Below are 21093 nucleotides of genomic sequence, written 5' to 3'. Positions count from 1 at the left end.
CACACACACACACACACACACACACACACACACACACACACACACACGTGGAATGTGTGCAGCCAGGATATACATATGGGGAGGCAGATCCCACTGCCAAGCTTCAGGACCACATGTCTTTTCGATGATCACATAACCCTGCTCTCATTGGTCCTAATGCCTGCTGGGTGAACATCCCTGCCAGCTTTGTGCTGCTTGCTGGGGGCAGCCCCACTGGCCTGTGGTAGCTTCTAGGGGCTGGAGTCCCTTGCTAGGAGTTGTTCTACTGGCCTCATGCTGCCTTGTGACTGCTGGGCATGGAATCTCTCTTCTGGGTGCTGCTCCTAGCTCCTAGCTCCTGGGACCTCCCAGGGCACTGTTATCATTGCATTGGTCTCTTCTGGTAAAGGCAAGGCTGAGAGCTCTTTGGCCACTTCCCCAAACCCCAGGAGCAAAATCCAGGCAGAGTGCCTCAAGCCAAAATTAAACCTTTTCTTTCAACCCAAGGTCTGGGTGCAGATGACTGATAACTACCTCAGGGTTTGACATCCCCAAATCTAATCTCTGGGTTAGCACTTAAATGAATTTGAGTCAGAACAAAAGATGAGCTAAGGTGACAAGATTACTGTTTTCCACCCATCTAGCTTACATTCCTACCTTTATTATGTGCATCTGTTTCACTCCCTAGAACCTAAGCTAAGAGCAGGGAATGTTTTTTGTGTGTATGTCTGGCATATATTAGACCCTTAATAACATTTGTTGCCTGTTTTCAACAGTGAAGCAGTGACAGCTAGGTGGCATAGTGGATAGAGTGCTGGGCCTGGAGTCAGGAAGACGCATCTTCCTGAGTTCAAATCCAGCCTCAGACACTTACTACCTGTGTGACCCTGGGCAAGTCATTGAACCTTGTTTGCCTCAGTTTTCTCATCTGTCAAATGAGCTAGAGCAGGAAATGGCAAACCACTCTAGTATCTCTGTCAAGAAAACCCCAAACAGGGTCATTGAGTCGCACGTGACAGGAGTGAAAAACCTGTTTCCTTTCATCTGTACAGTATATAAACAGAAAATTCTTTACAACTGTACAAATATTAGTGTTCCTCCTAGCCTTGCTCTTAGATGGATTAAGGATGGGAACTGCATGGGTTTGGGGCACCTCACAGCAATGCTGTGGTTGTATAGTCCTCACTCAGGGAGGACTTCAAAGCATTCAGTGCGTCATGCAGAATGTGGGGTCAGTCACCAGGCACAGAGCCAAGGGGCCAGAAGTGGGAAGCAGTATTCACGGCAGAAGTAGGAGTCTGCACTGGTGTTCCATATGCAAGGTAAGAGACATAGCGTGGCAGAAGGATCCAGTGCTGAAAGGACAGAGGCAGCCCGAGTTCAGTCCCAAGGCCGAGGTCATTTTGAAGCATTCTCATTTTTGGGCACACACACATTTTCACGTCCCCAGCATATGAGGTCAGCTCAGTACCCTCCTGTTTCCCGGAATAGTCTCAGCTGGATACCCCTGATGCTATGACTACTTTTACTGTCATTTATCATTACTCAAAGACTCTCCCAGAATCCCAGATTTGGAGCTGGAACCCAACAACCTCATTTAAAGAAGAGGACATTGAGCCTGGAAAGGCTAAATCAATGACCTGTCCAAGGTCATCCAGGAAGTAACTGGCCGATCCACGATTTAGATTCAGGTGCTCTGAGTCCAGAGCCAGGAAACACTCTTCCCACCTGCGTGGTTTTGCACGCGCTATCCCCTCCTCACCTGTACCCATTAGTGTCCTTAGCTTCTTTCAGGATCCAACTCAGGTCCACCTTCTTTCTACAAGGGGCCTTGCCTAATTGTAAATGCGCTCTCCCTCCTTGAATGACCTTCAATTTATCCGTTAAATGTAGTCTCCCTCAGTAGAATTTAAACTCACTGAGAGCAAAGGGTTTTTTAAAAAATTAATGTTTTATTTTGGTCTATGTAATTTATGTGCTTAGCATTGTGATTTTAATATAGTTGGGGCTTAATAAATTCTTGTTGAATTGGATAGAAAGATCACCTCAAATTCAAAGAAGCTGGGGCCGAGTAAAGGGTCCTCCACCGACAGGAGGGGGCGCAATAAAACGTCCTTAGCAAACTCAACTCTCAATCTTTCTTCCCCTCCACCCCCATAATCTGAGAGGCTTTGGAAATCTAAGCCTTTAATTTCCAGCATATTACTTTCAGTTACAAATGAAACTTTCTGGCACAAACAAGGTTTAAAACCCAGATGTTAAATGTGACCTTTATCCCATAGTTAAATCAAGGATCTTTGCCAAATCCAAATATTGTAATCTTGATTTCCAGAAGGTAGGAACACTTGATAATTTTACAGAAATGTTTGAAGAGCATTTGATAGTTTAACAGAAATGTTTGACGTACCTATTTTTCATGAAAGAACAGAAAGAATTTTAGAAACGCTGGGTAGCAAAAAAGAATTTGAAATGAACAAATCTGGAAAACTTTCTGATCTATATCTACACATGCATGCAAATATGTAAAATTAATTTCCAGAAAAAGCAAACACTTTTCTCTTTTGATCTTATTTTTGATCTACCTCTTCTGTTAATCCAAATCATCAAACATTTATTAAGCATGATGTACATGTAGTATTTGTGGGGCAGAGTGGTTCAACCACTCCTATTTGCTCTCTTCACCCTCCCACTGACACATTGCCCAGATGGGTTTCCCAATATAAACACTTCTCTGTCCTAGAAAGTTGTACCAAATGATTTGTAATTCCCTTTATCTTCTGTAGTTGTGAGTCCCCAGCCAGAGAGAGCTTCCAGGCAAAGCAGCTCAGGGGGAGATAGACTACTACAATAGCCTGCTGGCTGGTCTCCCTGCCTCAAATCTCTCCCCAGTCTAGTCTATCCTTCACTCAGTTGTCAAAGAGATCTTTCTAAAATATAGATCTGACCATGTCATGCCCCCCACCCTCATTCAATAAACTCTAGTGACTCCCTATTACCTCCAGAATCAAATATAAAACTTTCAGTTTGGCATTCAAAACACATCCTCCCCACCCCATCCCTTCGGTTGATTATTTCCAATTTATCTCTCCATATCTTGTTTGTTTGCATATTCTCTCCCCCATTAGATCTTGAACTCTTTGAAAGCAAGGACTGTTTTTTTACCTTTCTTTGTATCCCCAGAATTTAGCAGAGCACCTGGCACATAGTAGGTTGTTGAAGAATGTTGACTCATTGAGATATATCCCTTCCTTTTCTCAGGTATGTTCTCTCAATTGCCATCTTATTTCCAATCACTATATTCAGAATAGCAAAGGTCTGTGGTTAATCTATAATGACAATGCACAATTTCAAAACAAGGAAAGGTAAGCACTTCTTTAATGCCCAAATGTAAAGGCTTCCATGAGAGAGCCTAAAGGGAAAAAAGAGATACAGGATCGCTGCCTTGGGGTCCATAGCCTGGGGGTGTTTCAGCAGTAGAGCTCCTACTCTGACACTGCTCATTCCAGATCTGCCCAAGTAGCCTTGCTCCCAGACACCTCTGCCTGCCCATGTCTCCTAGTTCCATCATCCCAGCTTCTCCTGACACCCATGTCTCTAGTTTCATGTATCTTCTACCTATCTCCTTCATAAGTAGCTGGGTTCCTCTTTGAATTCCTCTCCTGGACTCACAGAAGAGACTTCTATAGGTCACCTAGAAGAGCAATGAGGTATTCTCCAACCTTTTGTGTTCCTTCCTCTGATTTACTTGAAGGACTAATTCTGACTTTATATAGGGACCACCTAAAGAGGGGGCACTTTTACAATGACTTCAACACCTCATTATTCCATCCCCCTTTTCCATGACGAAGGCCTGCAAAAAGAAAAATATACAACTCATTGTGTTGGGCAATGGGGAAAAAGAGAAAGTTTGCCTATGAAACAGTTTAGTAGGGGGATATGACTAAGGATAATAATCAATTAATCACCAATAAAGTTGAATACAGGAGGTCTTGAAATGTAGACCCTATAGAAATGAAAACACATGTACCATTTACTTAAACCAAATATCTCAACACTCATTTTCTTTTCCACTAAATTATGTGTACTGCACAGTAATTAAATATTCATCTCTTGGGATACAGATTTGCCAAGAACACTTTTGGCAAAAGTCAAGTCTGGATGTTTTCCACACAACAGTAGCCGCTTTAAAGATGAAGATTGATTGCTGGCTGGCTGTTCAGTAACTACTACTGGTCGTAGCAAGATTGAGGAATGTTAGGTGCATATTTTTATGTCCCCAAACTGGGCACAATATGCTTTCTCTTCTCAACTCCTTACATTTAGCAATAATTAACATGAGAGTGTTTACAAAGATGACAACTTGCATTTTTCAAAGGCACATATTTCCATTCCTTTTAACACTCAAGGAGCTTATTTTTACAACTTTTATTTCTATTGAATCTTTTCCAATTTTTCCATCACTCATGTAACAAACATTTATTAAATGCCTTTTATTTGCAGTGTTAGGTGATGAGGGACCTACAAAGATAAAGACATTTTATTTTCAACATCAAGAAGCTTACAGTCCAGGGGAAGGAAAGGATAAATACATACAATAAAATCATAACATTAAATGAGAAAACAAATGCTTAAGAAGAATAGAGAGCATTTTAAGATAAGAAGAAAAAGAGGGCTATCACTTCCATCTAGGGATGGGGGTCAGAGGGAATGTCAAGGAAAACTCAACAGAGGAGGTAGTATTTGAGCTATACCTTAAAAGATGTATAATTACTAGCTATGTGACCCTGGGCAAGTCATTTAACCTCAGTTGCCTCATGAAAGGAAAAAAAAAAGATGGGTAAGATGAAGATGAGGAGGGGAGGAAGAAAGAAGAATTCTAATCTTAAAAAAATAGCTGAAGTAAAGGAGAAAAGCAGAATAGCTGAAAACACCAAGTAGTCCTATTAGAGTTAGGCTAAATGTGTAGATTATATGGGGGGTGAAAAATTGTGAAAGGCTGGGACCAGACTGGGAGAACCTAGAATGCCAGGCCAAGGAATCTGGAATTTCTTCCCCACTTGAACACAAATTCTCTGAGGCCAGGGACTATTTTGCTTTCTCTTTGTATTTGCAGTGTTTAGCACAGTCCATGGCAAACAGCAGGTACTAAATAAATGCTTGTTGAATGACTGAGATCATCATATAATTGTTTCAAACTAAACCTTATGTTGCTTACATAGCATTTCCTTTTGGTTACTCCAACTTGTACTTGTGGGTTGGTTCCCCAGAGGACTGTTTTACTCCTGATTTCTAGGGTGCCCTGAGAGTCTGGGCTCCTGTGACTGTAGCTCATAAGCCCCCACTGGTGAGCTTCTCCTTAACAGTCATACAGTAGACACAATTAGCTCAAAGCAACAGGGCTTACTAAAAGGCAAAGAAAATCAGTAGCTACAATAATGTTCCCCCCAAACTTGGGGGTACTCTTCCTTTCTAAAAACCACAAGGTCAATAAGAAAAGTGGATACAAAGTTTAGAATACAATGGTAGTAAGCCATACTTGTAGGAAATACATGTGGCCAAGGCAATTCAAGTACTGAAAGGCCTAGATATCCTTTCTCTCCTTGTGGAAACCTCCCTGCAGCTCCCTTAGATGAAGCATTTCTGTTGGGAAGATTACTCCACTAGGTTCCCAGGGACTGTTGTTCTCCATACCATTACAAGCACTAGAGTTAGCATCTTCCTTGAATCCATGGTTGGCTCTCTTTTCTGCTACCAGGGTCAATCCTTGAAGCTGCTACCTCCCTGCATCTCTTCTCCCTTATGGATGCATCTCAAATGTGCTTTAAACTCTTAAGAAATATGTGAAACAGCACTAATGCAAAGCACCCTAGTCAAAAGGGGAGGGGAAGTAAGAGAAATTGTCCCCTCCCACCCTCTTTTACTGCCTGCTGATGGAGGTACAGGGGTCATATTCCACAAAGCTATTCTCAGGCTGGACTGGCCTTTTTCAGCCTTAAACAAGAGATACAGAACACATCTTTACAGTTTATTTTTGTTTTTAACACTTTGTTACCTGTCCCTTGCTTTTTATGATTACATGCCAGGCTGAGGGTAGGAGGTAGAATGAGAATTGGGTCAGAGACTAACTTCTCTATACTTAAAAATGACTTAGAAAGTTATGAAGAAAAAAGAACTTGGGCTTTTACAGAAAGATGTAAACCTGTTTCAGAGGCCCTTGATTACACTCCTCGCCCCCCAAAACTAGAAGGTCAGGGATATACATCTGCAAGGAAAATCGGAAGAGGCGGATGAATAGACCAAATGCATGCCACTTCAAATCAGCCTTTATATTAAATAGCTCACAGCTTCAGAGGCAGGGATCTGGGGGCAGGGATATGCTCTAACTGAAGAAAATTACTTTCTGGGTAGAAAAAGGGTCGCAAGGTAGGATTCACAGTGCAGTTGTACCCCATGAGGTAAACATCTCTCTCTCTCTCATCTGGCTTTAGTTAAGTGCCACAGAATAGAAAACTGGCTTCTTCCTTGTGCAGAGAGAGACAAAGAAAGGCTGGGTAGTTAGAGAGATCAAAACATTAGCTAACAGAATGAGGAAACTTGGACTACTAATTAAAGCCTGAGTCTAAAAACGCACAGTTCTAGATCGAACACCTGGAGGAGCTGGCAGCTGGCTGGAGATCTTGGAGGAAAATCCCTAACAAAACACAAGAGGATGAAGCGTGAGCCTTTCTCTTTAGGACTCAAAGGAAAGAAAGCACTAGAAGTGCTTAATAAAAGATGAAAATGAATGACACAGTAACGGCTTGTACCTAGGTGTTTTTCTTTAAATCTCACACATCTCTTATCAGGGATATGACATTGTTCTTCTGTGCCATCTCAAGGTCTTAATCCATTTTGGAATACCTGCTTACTAGCTTAACAAGGTCCTTCTTAAAATGTAGATCCCAGAACTGAATGCAATACCTCAGATTGTGAGCTGACCACAAAGAATGCAGCAGAAATGCCCACTAGGCACCCAGTCCTAGACACAAGACCACCTTTAACTCAGTCCCAGATCACATTAACTGTCTTGGCTGCCATAGATTTCATACTGTCGATGAACAGGGATCTTGTAACCCACTAGATCCTCCAGATCTCTTTTGGATTCTCTAGCCATGCCTCCCCCATCTTGGACCTGGGAAGTTGATTTTCTTGACATTAAGCGTGAGGTTTTGTTCTATTAAATTTCACCTTCTTAGATTTGGCCCACAGTCCTAGCTCGTCAAGGTCTTTCTGGATCCCAACCCTACTGCCCAGTGTGTTAGTTGACCTTTCTAGCTTTATGTCATTTGCAAATTTGATAAGCATGTCATCTACACTCTATGAACATCATTGATGAAAATGTCAACTAGTACTCAATAGATGTTGGATTTCTGAAAAATACAAATAAATCAATTGTGTTCCTCAAGACAATCATTTACTATGCATACCCAGGCTGATTGAACAATTGATAACCATGCTGGATCAGGCCCCCAAACTAGTATTCCTCTAGTGCTAGACCTCGGCCTGAATGGGATTACCTGGCGCAGGTGCTGGCATGTGTTACTGCGGACCAGCTCTAGTAATGGCCTGCCTGCTTTGATGCCATATGGCTCAGCAGGACATTAGGAATTCCTTGGGAGTGTTTAATGAGATATGGGAAAAGCAATACGGACAGCTTTTGTGGGTTTTGCAGATGACAATGGAGCAAAAGATTTATTTGATTCATTTCCTGTTTTAGGTCTGCCTTGGTCAATGCTATGCTCTATCTACAGATAAAAAGTTAAAATGTTTTTCCCTACTCCAAGCTCTCTAGAAGTATTAGAGTAAAATTTTGCTCAATAAACCATGTCACTTTGATGAGCCAATACTCTACCAAATTCTTCTTTTCACACTCAAAATGTTCTGCATAGTTGAGACTTTCTAGTTTACAATAGTTATCTTTAAAATCTTAATTACTGCAGTATACAGGGTATACCAAAAGTCTTAGTGTAGTTTTAAGCTACTAAAGCTTTAAACTTTCTGCCAACCATGCCAAGAAATGAATACTAGCTAATATTTACACAGTGTTTTAACACTTGCAAAGCACTTTACATATGTGAAATTTTATTGAAGTAAATATTTTAGAATTTTGATGTAATTGGGACTATGCAAATGAGACTAAACAAAACTATATATTAATAATAATAATCATAGCTAACATTTGTATGGTGCTTCCTATGTGCCAGGTACTGTGCTAAGCATTTCACAATTATTATCTCATTTGATTCTCACAACAACCCTGAGAGGCAGGTGCTATTATTATCCTCATTTTATAGATGGGGAAACTGAGGCAAACAGAGGTGAAGTGACTTGCCCAGGATTACATAGCAAGTAAGAGTCTGAGGCTGGATTTGAACCCAGGTCTTCTTGACTCTAGGCCCAGCACTCTATCCACTGTATCACCTAGTTGCCCATTAAGAGTATAGCATTAAAAAAAATTTGTATATTGATTCTCCCATGTTTACAGATAAGCACACATATCAAGGAATATTTGACAGTCAATCTGAATAGGGAAAAAAATCAGGTGATTTAAGTTCTCAGAAAGTTACTTAAAATAGGATAGATGCAAAAATTCAACATGGCGGCAGCACAGGGTAAAAAGCATAGACTTAGGAGTCAGAAATTTTAGGTTTCAGTCTTTGTACTGCCCTTTACTAGCAATGTCATCTTAGGTAGGTCACTTAAACTCTTTGAGCCTATTTCTTTGCAGTTCTCATGGGTTCAACTATAAGATGGGGATAATGATCATGCCTACCTCCCCGGGCTGTTGTGAGGATCAAGTGAGATGATAATGCTAAAGAGCCTAGCACAGAGCCTGGCATGCAGCGCTCCATAAATGTTAGCGATTATTATTATTGTCGACCGACTGACCGACTCGGGCACTCTATGGTCTGAGTGAATTGCTCTAGCTGGTCCTCACACATTCCGTCCCCCATCTCTGTGCCTTCCCATCTTCTGTCACCCTGTCTGAAATGCACTCTCTTTTCACCTGTCCCTTTCCTTTAAAATTCGCCTCAAATGCTACCTCTTATTTGAGGCCATTCCCTCTCCCCCAGCTGCTAGAGTTTCCTGGCCAAATCACCTTGCATTGATTGAAGGGACCATGTTGTGTCCCTTGACAAAATGGAAGCTCCCTGCAGGGTTTGTTTTGTGTCTTTGTGATCCCCACGCTATCTAGGTGCTTAATAAATGCTTGCTGATCGACTGACTGACTGCTCCTCCATGAAATGGAGATAATAATGCTGGACCTACATATCTCCAAGTCAAGATGAAGATCATGTGAGGTAAGGGACATGAAAACATTTTAAAGACAAAAGCATCACAGAGTATTTTTGGTCTAGACCTGCAATTTCTTAAGTGGCAAAGAAGGTGCTGCCCTACATCAGCAGATGGTGCTTCCTCATCGGATGGTCCACACCCCTACCTCACTTACTGTAATTTAATCAGGGTGCGATCTTAAGCTTTAAATGGGCAAACAGGATGGTTTATACTCTGTGATCCCTTTAGGAAGTGTGAATCTTTGATTGGGTCAAAAAGAAAGGTCCAGTATGACTGGTCAACAACCCAAGATGACTGAGACGCTGGGGGCTTTAAATAGTTTGAAAGACTAAAAGAGAATACATTGGAATACATGGACAACAAAACATTTTTCTAAAAACTTCTATTTCATTCTCATAATAGCCTTGTTAGGAAGGCAAATAATATCCTCATCATAGTTGCCTAGAACAGAAAAAGTAATAATACCTTTGGCACAATGTCTGGCACATCGTAGGTGCTTAATATATGTTGATTGACTGACCACTAATGATAATTACTGCTTATCTATAGCATTTCAAGGTTTGCAGCATACTTTTCTTGCATTACCTCATTTAGGTCTAACAACAACCCTGAAAAGTAGCTCCATTTAATGTCATCCCCTTGGTTTGCAGAAACTGAGGCAAAGAGAAGTGAAATTCATGAAATTCACTACAGGCTCTGCCACTGGAACATATATGAAACGTCTGATGTGTACAAATGTATGAAATGTCTGTTGTGTGAATGTATAAAATGTCTACATATGAAATGTCTGATGTGTGCAAAGAACTGTTCCAGGTACCAGGGACGATGGAGAAAATAATAAGAGAAGCCAAGGTATTTGTTCCAAGTTACACTGAAGCATGTAGACAAATCACATCCTTTTTACTTTACTATACCTCTAATCTTAAAATTATACGTTCTGGTACAACTTTTACTTTTTTTTTACACTTCAAAATGTAACTCTGCTAAATCTTCATTATAAGAACTTTATCACTTAATGTTGCCATTTCAGAGGGTTTACCCTTATCTTACTCTATTTAAGTCCTATTCAGTGAGTTTGGCCTAGAGTAACACTGGGCTCTGTTTGCTGGCCAGTGGAGCACAAATGGTCCCTCCAACTAGGTTGGAAAGGTTTTGAGTATGGGCACAGACTGTACATCTGGGGGCAGAGAACTGGCCCAGGCAGGGAGATGCATCACAACAGGGCTACAAGGTCAGAAATTTTCCATTCACAGCAACTTATAAGGACAAACTCCTAACTAAGATTCAAAGTTACTGTTGCTGTTTCTGTGGCAGAGGTACCCTCCCTTGAAAGTTTCAAGTAGTATTCCTAGCTTTAAGGAGCACTAATTCAGTACACAATAGAATGCCTCTTGTATTTATTTAGTGCTCGGCACCCTGTCCCTTTCATGTGTGTTAATGTGCTCTATTTTAGACTACTTGAGAATTAATGAGTCTTCTGGGAAAGGAGCTACTTTATAATGAAGTCATTCATATTTTAAAAACAACAACCCAAATTCATAAATCATAGGAAGCATTGCCTTCTTATGTAAGTCAAAAATACTCATGGAATTGCTTTTATTTGTATCTCCTCCACGTCCTAGCCCCAACTAAAAGTTAAAAAGGGTTCACCCTGTCTAAATTCTGCTTTCCCAGCCTCCTCTTCTGACTTTCTCCCCAACCACCCAGTGACAACTGTTGTACTAAGTATTGGTAAATAGGGTGAGGTACCAGCAAGCTTGGAAGTAACAGCTCAATTACTGCTGCAAAACCACTGGGGCAAATCCCCGTGCTAGAAGTAGGGTTCAAGTCTTTAAATTGGAAAGGAACACAAACATTTCTGGTAAATTGTTACCATTTTGCCAAAGTGATGGGAAGGCATGCTAAACATAATTAGCACTCTGCCTTCAGGGTGTTCCAATTGCTTTTTTTTTTTAACCAACCCCTCACCCCCATCAAAACAAGAAATGTGGCAATATTATTTCATAGGATCTGAAGCTGAGACCTTAAAGATTATCAATCCCTTTGATTTATAGATGAAGACCTCCCACTGCTTCCAGGGCCATCTCCAGGCATCCTGATCTGTATCTTGCCACTGGACCCAGATGCTCCAGAGGAGAAAATGAGGCTGGTGACTTTGTACAGGCTTCCTTCACTTAAATCCAACTCACTTGCATGTCATGGCATCCCCTCCCTGATGTCAGGGTCCTCCTTGAGAGTGAAGGACAAACAAGAACAATAGACAGGCAAACTGAAGCTTGGAGTAGCTGTCCCATAGGTCAGAATTAGCAAGGTCAGGGCTTCAAGGCACTTGAATCCAAATTCAGGGCTCTTTCCACTATATGAGAATGTTTGCTAGTACACGGGACAGCTAGATGGTGCAATGGCTAGTGTAAGGGATTTGGAGTCAGGAAATTCTGAGTTCAAATCCTGAGACCTCTTTAAAACTTCATTTTCCTCAGGTGTAAAGGGCAGATAGGTGGTGCAGTGGATAGAGTGCTGGGCCTGGAGATAGGAAGACCCCTCTTCCTGAGTTCAAATCTGGCTTCAGACATTTACTAGCTGTGTGACCCTGGGCAAGTCACCTAACCCTGTCTGCCTCAGTTTCCTCATCTGTAAATGAGCTGGAGAAGGAAATGGCGAACCACTCCTGTATCTTTGCCAAGAAAACTGAAAACAAGGTCATAAAGAGTTGACATGACTGAAAAAACAACTAAACAGAACAAAAAAATGGGGCTAATAAGACCAGCTACCTCACAGGGATGTTGTAAAGATCATATACAACACTTGGAAAGTGCTTTGCAAACCGTATAGGTCAATATAAATGCTATTATTGTTGTTATTATTATTATTGCATTAATTGGTTGGTAGATTAAGCTCTACTGTGAATTAATTATATGTTAACTAATTTTCTACCTGCATTTTAAACACTCATTTTAAACACTCTTAATGTAGAATGGAAGACTGTATTACTTAGTAGAATAATTAGTTATCAGCAGGCACTTTTTGTGGGGCAGAACAGCGGCTTTGGCCATGCTTCTTGGAGGTCCACTCTTGGGAGCTCCTGAGTCAGGAATCAGAGCCCATTGTCATCTCACTCTACACCCTCTAGCTAGTCTCTTTCTTCCAGACCCTTCCTAATCCAAGTACAGATTAATTATATCACGGCTTTCCAAACTTCATCAAGTGATTTCACCATCCTCCCCATTATGTCATCTCACTTTTCATTAAATAATCTGTGCAATCATTTTCTTAGCTCGTTTTATTAGAACAAAATGATTTATTGCAATTTTATAGCAAAGCACAAATATATAATAACATATATGTTTATTGATTAAATTATTTATAATTTGCATATTTATGGTTTAAAAAATAGCTACAAATATTACTAATGTGTTTTTTGTTGTAAAATTTTTCAGAATCATTAGTGAGACTGATACTCATATTTCTTTTTTCAATCATTAGTCAAAATTCTTTTATCTTCTTAACAATTACAGCAGGAAAAGGGGAATAATTGCTTACTATGTGAGAGGCACTGAGCAAAGAGCTTTGAACAAATATTATCTCATTTGATCCTCACAACCACCTGTGGTATAGATGCTATTATTATCTCCATTTTACAGTTGAAGAAACTGAGGTAGACAGCAATTGAGTGACTTGCCCAGGGTCATACAGTTGCTAAGTGTCTGTGGCAAGATTTGAACTCAGTTCTTCCTGAGTGCAAACCCAGTGCCCTGTCTGTAGCACCACTAGCTGCCTCTAAAACACTCGTTTCACACAAATAAGGTGTTACAAATAGTGGTAACATTTATATCACTTTGATAGAGAACTATTATCCAGAGTCAAAATGTGTAAGATGTAAGTTCAGTGCTGTTTCAATGTACTCTCATAAGACATCTATTAACTGTTCTTATTCATAAGACCAAATGTGCCAGTTGGTTCATAGCAAATAAACTATCTCTTCCTAGTTAGAAATTCCCGTCTTTTCCAAAAAAGTAAGTGTCGCTTCTGTTATTCACACTCAGATCTTTCCTTCCTTCTCTCTCACTTACTGAGCTGGTATTTTTTTTTTAATTGGGAACCACAGAAACGATTTTTTTTTTTTTGCAAATTTATTACCCAAGCTCTAACTTGCTCATAAATGTAGTCATTTTATCTTTCTGATCAGAGCATGAATTGAGGACACTACATTAATTTATTTGGAGTATTTGGTATTTAAAAAAATATCTACTGAATATACAAGTTTCAAGGGGAAATTTTTATAATAAAATTGATTTGCTTTCCTTTTATTATTACCATGAAGACAAATCACAATTTATTTTTTTGACTGCAAAGTATATGCTTCCCAATAATATGTAAGTGCCTTATGCTCTGCTCCTACACCATCAAACGGTTTTGCAAAGAGCCTTCCTTTTCATGTTGATTACTCTTGCAGGAATTTGAAAAAACAGAAGTACCTGTTATTTCTTTCTTTCTTTCTTTCTTTTCTTTTCTTTTTTTTTTTTTTTTTGCAAATTCCCATTTCTTCCCTCAGTCCCTAACACATGGGGAGAGGGGAACGGGACACTTTGCATGCTCTCGGACCTCCTTTCCCATGCAATAAAGTAAAGTAGTGCTGAAATTCAAGAACTATCAAAAGCAACTTACACGCCATCTTTCCACACTCCCCAAAAGTTAAAAAGTCCTGTTGTAAACTGATTATTAAACTTACGCTATTTCCCAAGGCTAAATTGCAATAAGAAAGGCTACAAAGGTATAGGGAAGAGAGGTCACTAATCTGGGAGATCTAGTTAGTGTGACCTCTGGCCTCTTGTACCTGAAATCTGTTTGGGTCTAAAGGGCCATGTATTTGTTCTTTAGAAGGAACTCTGAAAATACAGGATGGTAAAGACATGTGACTATCTTCTCTCTTCTCCTTAGCCCAAAGTCAGTATAAAAAAAAATCACATTTACAAGGAAATAACCTCCTTCCAAGATAAAGAATTGATTTTCCTTCTCTTTAGTGAAATTGTTAACTAAACTGAGAGGAGGTACTTGGCTAAGAAGAGGATTCTCTTGCATGTTTTCATGAATTCTTCCCCTAATAGATGTGGGCCTTGTTCCAGGTTTGTGCCAAATAGGAATAGATATAACTACCAAAAGTCTATGGAGAGTCTTAGCAAGGGCAGGATTTGAAAAGGCAACTAGGGAAGAGCAAGAGACAGGTAGGGCAGGGCTCCTATTGGTCCTTCCTGCTTTTGCCATCTGACTGTCTTAGGGGCTGGGCACTCATGCTGCTACCCAGGGAATTCTTTCAGGACTCAATTTGCTTCTTGGCACATGGGTATAGCTTATTCAGGCTGAACTCAAAGGACCACATTCTCCTCAGAGAATGTCCAAGAGGTAGCTTACCCTTGCTTGTTAGTCTAAGGGTGCTGAATCACTCCTTGCTGCTTGGTGAGGGGTGACATGCTTGCTTTGTTCACAGATAACAACAAGCTCTTATTAAGTGCTTACTATGTACCAGACACTACGTGTTAAGTGCTGGGGATTAAAATACAAGCAAAAAGACAGTTCCCGCCCTTGAGGAGCTTACATTCTAACAGGGGGAGACTGGACACAAAAGGGAGTTGATTCACTGGCAGTTGGGGGAGAGAAAGTACCCTAAGTGGGGTCATGGTGATGAAATTCCAGAAGTCAGAAGTACAGCCAGCAGGGAAATTAAAGTTGGTCTGCTTATGCCCCTCTCCAAAAGGAAGGTTCCAGGAAGAACTCAGCAAGGCCACAAAGGAGAGTGAGGAAGCCTCCAGGATGAGATGGCAGCAGAGGCACGGTGTTGAAGGCCAGGAGGTCAGAAGAAGCACAGCCAGGGGAGGAGCAAAGGAGGCACTCCCTGGGCCCCTTATATTCATCTTCCCAAAACAGATTTCTGTACAACTGTACTTGAGGGAGAAGCCAGCAAAGATAGGTGCAAATGACTGTCACTCATTAAACCAATTGGCAAAGAACTCCACAGTCCATGTGAACTGTGAATCTCATTCCAATTCTTTGTCAATTGTCTTGTCCTTGAAACACTGGCTGTCTTGGGATTACTGTGGAGGGGTCAGGGACAGGTAAGCAGGAATACTATGCAGGAGGTGATACAGATGAGGCCGGTGCACATCTCCAGGCAGAAGAGAAAGAGAATTCCATCAGCCACTTTACTGAACACAAAGATGCTACCTATGTGGTGCTAGAGTTTTTCATCATGATAATGGCACCGAGGAACAATAAGATCTCAACCTCCCTGCAGTCAAAAGATGTAAAGGTTCCTGGCTTCCCTCTTCATGGGGAGCTGAGGCAGAGTAGTGGTAATTTCCTCACCAGTAGGAGAGCGGCACCAGCGAAGTAATAGTAGCACCAGAGTGGTGGGGCCAGCCATTAGAATAGCTGAAGCACTGAGTATAGCAGTATGAAGAGCGCCATCTTGCCTATACCTGAAGCAGCTGCTGCCACTCACCAAAGGAACCTCCTCATTTATATTTCTTGATCCAAGTGTCTGTAAAATAAGCAATGTGTTCAAATTGAGTGAGGGACCCTGTTTTTACTTAGTGCTTGTAGACCTTTGTTTCATCCTGGCATTGATTGGGCTCTATCTGTGCAGACTCCAATACAAGGCTCTGACCTGGTAGCTATGGATTTTGGTTATGACACTTTTGACCATGCTCAATTTGCTTTTTGATCTGTGCAGTCTTTCTATGTTTATTTTCCCCTCTGCTTCTAATAGTTCTGGGTAGTTTTCTTTTATGGTTTCTTGAAATATGGTGTCTAGGCTTTTTTTTTTTTTGTTTGTTTGTTTGGTCATGGTTTTTAAGAAGTTTAATGATTCTTAAATTACTTCTTCTCATCCTGTTTTCCAGGTCAATTTTTTTTAATAGCAAATGTTTCAAAATGTTCTTCTAATTTTTCAGTCTTTTGACTTTGTTCTAATATTATTTGTGTCACTGAATTATTGAGTACTGTTTGTTCCTATCTTTCAGAGTGCCCAACACTTGAACAAGGTTTTCTATTTTCTATTCAAATACATTTATTCTTTTCCAATTCCATTCTCTTTTTAATCTTTATCTCTTGTTTCAACTCTTCCTTTATTAATTCCATCAACTCTTGGAACCCTTGTGGTCAACCGATTTTTTGGGAGTTGTACAGACCTTTTCTTCTGGGATTTTATATTGGGATTCTCTTAATCCAAAATATTTCTTCATTTATCAACTGCCTCAGTTCCTGGATTAAGCCTCTTTTTCAAGGTCAGGCTCTGCCCCCTCCTGCAATCTTAGATGGGGTGGCTAGGCTCAGGTCCTTTTTCCCCTTTCAGTCTCTCAGTTCACCTCCTAGCCTTGGTCCACACAGGATGACCACAGATTTTAGCTTGTCCAAAAACTTCACAGCCTATCTGAGGGCAGTAGTAGACTGGATGGAGGAGCTTAACTATGTTTGTCTTTGGCTTTGTTAAATCTTTCTTTCATATGGCATTCTTCATTCCTTATAAAGTTATTTTTTGGGGGATCTGGGCTTGGTTGGAAATTTTCACATCATCACCTTTTTTCAAATATAATTTTCTCTTATATAATTTTCATAAAAAAATCTGCCAATTACATTGAAAATTTCTCTTGCTGTGGAATTGCTATTATTGAGTTTATAAAATAACATTTTTTAAACTTCAATTTCAAATCTTCCTGACATTGATTTTGACAACACATCCTACAAATATAATCAAATAAGCACCTTTAGCTACATTTGTTGCTTGAACCATCTGGAATGCATAACAGAAAGATTTTAGTTTTTCAGTTACTTGATCACAGAGATCATCAGATGTGGGCCATTTTTTTTCCCCACTGCATTATCTACAAGTGGAACCATTAGCAGCTATCTGCATAAAGCTCAATTTCTGCCAAAGCATTTTTCCTTAAAATTGGCAATGTATTTATTCAACATGAAGCGATACTATTTTTCTTAAAGAGTTACAGACAACAAAAAATTAACAAAATTTAATTTTAATTTAGTTGCTGACATTTAAAAATGATTATATATAAATATATTCATGAGTTGCAGTCTTGGGGAAAGTAGTTTATTGCATTAGGCATACCAAAATGAATGACATTGAGAAATTCAACAAATATGATTGTACTTTTAACTTCTATCTAAAGATTTTTAAAATTCAAGTTTATGCATGTTACATTCAAAATGCAAATGAAGCAAGTAACATGATAACAAAAGTTATCTGTGTCATAAGATCAATTGATGGTGATGGTGGCAGATTATACTTGCCTCAGTATTTGACAACAATGATTCAAAATTAACCTGGTTTGTACATACCACATTAAATAACATATGCAATGTATTTACTATCATTTGGAGGGAATTTACCATGTTAATTTTGTTTTTGTTGATTTTGATTTGAACTTTCTACTGAAAAAAAAGTGGATATATTTATGGGACTGTTATATTACAAAAAACTATACAGTAATTTTGATCTGGTCCATATTTTTTCTTTTCTAGCATTTTTGATATCTAGCTCTTACTGATATTTTCATACCACAATATCCTACTTAAATGACATCCTCAAATGCATCCTATATTATTTCTGTTGTAATGAAGTTTTTGATAAAGTACATTGTAGAAACACATCATCCTCTTTGGAAATAAAGGTATTACCATATAAAGCTTTAAAGGGCAAAAGACTAGGTATTTACACAGCACTCAGCCTAATGAGTACACATATGACTATTTAATAACAGGCGTTTTGATTATGAAAATCAGGAGATGACAAGCATCAAAATTGCTGCTAGATCTGTCATAAGAAAGAACTCTATTTGAGAGCTGATGGAACAGATTGAAGCAAATTAAGTTGTTGCTTGAAGCATAATAATTAAGGGCTTCTAATTCACTAAACCATCCTGCTATCACCACCTAAATAGGCTTATTTATCTCTTCCCCAGCCCAGGGAATAAATTATCTCATGAGCCTTTTTATTCGTCCAAAATGCTGCTCAAGGGCTGATGAAATGATCAGGTAAGCCATTAGAGTAATAAAGGGCCCTACGTGAAATCCAGGTACGATCAAAGGGTAGATAGTTTTTCTATGATACTATTATGTCTTGTGCTTAATAAGAAAAAATCCTTGAGTAGCAGAGGAAAGGGGCTGTTGACCTATCATCCATTACGGAACGAAACCAGATGCAAAAGTATACCATTAGTGCTGAGTTTTTGAGGCCCTAATCCTCTTATTTGTAGTTTTCCTTACCAACGCAAACTGCTTGCAGAGAATCACAGATTTATGGAGATGGAAGCGACTTTAAATATCCAGTGCTACCCCTGAACCAAACATTTCAGAAAGATCGGCGTCATCACACCCTACCCTTTAAGCCTTTCAAGGCTGCACACTTGTTTCTCAGCTTTGTTTTACTGAACTGACTCATTGGTTGTTCTGGGCTTAAACTGATAGGTACTACAGCCTGGTAAACAAACAGGAGCCCACACACCCCGGGCAAACAAAAAACAGCAACAACAACAAAACAGAACTAGGGTGATAAATGTTTGGAAAACTGACTTAACATTTACATCAATTGGATTCTTTCTGCTTAGAAGAGTCCCTCCGCAGGTCTTTAAAGCAGTTTATTACAACAGATGTGATTTTTATTTTCAGGGAGGCAGAGTGCAAAGCACAAGACTACTGGGATCAGGACAGACCTGGGTTCCCAGTTGAAAATGCAGTGAGACGTGTGACCCGAGGTAAGCGCCAACATTGCTAAGCCAAGTTTCCTCATCTATAAAATAGGGAGAATATTACTTATATGATCAGGTTCTCATAGAGGGACAAGGAGCAATCCTTCATACTTGCTGTGTTCCTTACACGGAATTTTTTTTACCTTCTTACTTTACTTCTTGTAAGAGGAAAAGACGATTTCAAAGATATTAAAGAATTACCAGATAGATTTATTTATTTAGTAGGTGTCTGCATCTTCTTTCCCTCCCCCTGCAGGTATCTAAGACTTTTCATAACAACTGTTAAAATAAAAAGAACCATAATTACTCTGTCAACGGTGGTTTGATTTCTTCTCTTTAAATCTAATAGCAAACAGAAAGATTATTGAAGTCCCTAGAAAACTATTAACAATTTAAAGCATAAAACAAGTAAACTCCAGGATTAAAAAAAAAAAACCTAACCCATTGTTTAACAAAGGATATCATAAAAGAAAAATATTTTTAAGTAATGGGGAAAAAACCCAAAGTTGTAGTTCCAGCTCTAAGATGCATGTTTCTGTCACTCTGTGCACATCCAAAGTGGCTGCCCCAATTAGGGCAGAACTTAAGCCCTCTCCATGTGATGGATTCTTAGATTCATTTGTCCAACCCCAATCTCTCTCCTGACCTCCAGTTTCGCATCTCCAATTGCTTTTTGGATTTTTCAAACTGGCTATCTCATAGACATGTTAAACTCAACCAGTTCAATTCTGGACTCTTTATCTTTCCCTCTCCAGGGGTGGGGAACCTGCAGCCTCAAGGCCACATGTGGCCCTCTGCTGAATCCAAATTCAATGAAAGGATTTGTTATGTAAAACTTGAACTCAGTCAAAGGGCCGCACCCAAGGACCTAGAAGGCCACACAGGTTCTCCACCTCTATAGCCTCTCCTCTTCCTAACTTTCCCATTATTGTGGAGCATGCCACTATCCTTCCTATTACCAGGGTTCCTAACCTAGAGGTTATCCTCAACATCCTCACTCTCCCCTCTCATGTCTAATCAATTACCAAGTCCTTTCTTTTCTACTTTCAGAACATCTATCATATCTGTTACCCTTTACTCGGATACTGTTACTAACTGGGATACTTTTGCAGCAGCCTGAATGCTGGCCTCCAGTCTCTGTGCCCTCCCATTCAGCCCCTCTTCAGCAGTCACACTGATGTTTTGTCCATTTTTAAAAATTTTTATTTTTAGGCCATTGGGGTTAAGTGACTTGCCCAGGGTCAAACAGCTTGTAAGTGTCAAGTGTTTGGTCTAAGGGCGGATTTGAACTCATGTCCTCCTGACTTCAGGGCTGGCGTTCTATCCACTGTGCCACCTAGCTGCCCCCAGTCTTCTTGGCTTCCCATTTGTCCCTTAAACTCACTCTGGTCTCAAATGGTTACCTGAGGCTATATTCCTGCCCCCAGTCTTCTTAAATCTTACTCTCCCTCAGGTACCATTTGATTCAGTGACACAATTTCAGTTGAGTGATGAAGCTAAAGGCCAGACTACAGAAGGTTTAGAAGACAGTGAAAAGAGAGGAAATGTGAGCACTGATTGTAGAGGGCTTCCTTAATGAATTTAGCCATGAAAGGGAGAAGAGATATAAGATGATACCTAGTGGGGATGGATGGATAAAGTGAGGGCCTGTTGTTTTTGTTTTTTGAAGATGGAAGTGACATGGTCAGATGTGTTTTAGGAAAATTAATCTGGCAGACGAGTAAAGGAAAGGACAATCAGAGGGGACAATTAGGAAGCAACAGCAATTGCCCAGGTTAAAGGGAACGAAGCCCTGGATTAGGATAGCGGCTGAACGAGTAGAGAGAAGGATTCCAGAGATTCTGAGGTGACAGAATTGGCAAGACCAGCCAACTGATTGGATATGGGAGGAGGGTGGACAGGGAAGGACAGAAAAGGGTAATGACTGGAAGGATGGTGGTACCCTCAAGGGAAATCCCACAGCACGCTCACACACACACACACACACACACACACACACACACACACACACACACACACA

At 40.1% G+C, this 21093-nt stretch overlaps 1 protein-coding gene and 1 pseudogene across 1 annotated transcript in view; both read right to left on the bottom strand.

Moving 5' to 3' along the window:
- DIPK1A (divergent protein kinase domain 1A) overlaps positions 1-21093 on the bottom strand; it is a 115716-nt gene that overhangs the window by 69512 nt on the left and 25111 nt on the right. The window lies entirely within an intron of this gene.
- On the bottom strand, positions 1212-15732 carry LOC114024917 (annotated as a pseudogene).

Source organism: Vombatus ursinus, unplaced genomic scaffold (genome assembly GCF_900497805.2).
Source record: "Vombatus ursinus unplaced genomic scaffold, bare-nosed wombat genome assembly UNPS02014825.1, whole genome shotgun sequence".
Classification (NCBI taxonomy): Eukaryota; Metazoa; Chordata; class Mammalia; order Diprotodontia; family Vombatidae; genus Vombatus; species Vombatus ursinus.
The sequence above is the reverse complement of the archived record's forward strand: the minus strand, read 5'-3'. Positions and strand labels throughout refer to the sequence as shown.